Below are 694 nucleotides of genomic sequence, written 5' to 3' on the forward strand. Positions count from 1 at the left end.
TAGCTCGTGGTATCGACATTTCTATCCAAACACGCCGCTTCATCCCAATTACGTAGCTCTCGGAGGAGAACTCCCGCCACTCAAATTCGGAGTTATTACGCCAGCTCCAAAGGTCCATCACGTCGAACCAATTCAGCCCGACGAAGGTTTAATTTTCTATCGACCTAATATTTTCGGAACCGCTATTGCATGCATGCTATTATCAATTTTAATATCAATTGCGATTGTGTTGTATTCCATTTGATTAGTGAGTGAGCGATTCTGTTGCCAAGTATATTTGTTGATCTAGTATTACGAGTCGAACTGTATTACAAGAACAAATTATTACATTGATTATCTGAATAATTTACAAAGGTTTGAACTTAGTACATTTGCAAATTTTGCTTAAAAACCATCGAAAGCTTCATTTTCTTCTTGAACTTCCTGCCTAGATCGATCGCTAATTTGGCGAAACATTACTGTCATTGATCTTTGTACCTGCATCACATTGTTTCGCATCAGTTTCTCTTTTGTGAGTAGTTGTTTTCTTTTGATTTTTCAGCCTTTGTTAGTGCTTAATTATTGTGGTGTACATAAACTTCAAATTTGGGAAATGAAATAAAATTCTTCATTGACCAAAAAAAAGAGATGGCTCTCTCTCTTTTTCTAATATATATATTTTTCGGATTAACAAGAGAGATGGAAGTTTTCAAAC

Source organism: Asparagus officinalis, chromosome 5, assembly GCF_001876935.1.
Source record: "Asparagus officinalis chromosome 5, Aspof.V1, whole genome shotgun sequence".
Classification (NCBI taxonomy): domain Eukaryota; kingdom Viridiplantae; phylum Streptophyta; class Magnoliopsida; order Asparagales; family Asparagaceae; genus Asparagus; species Asparagus officinalis.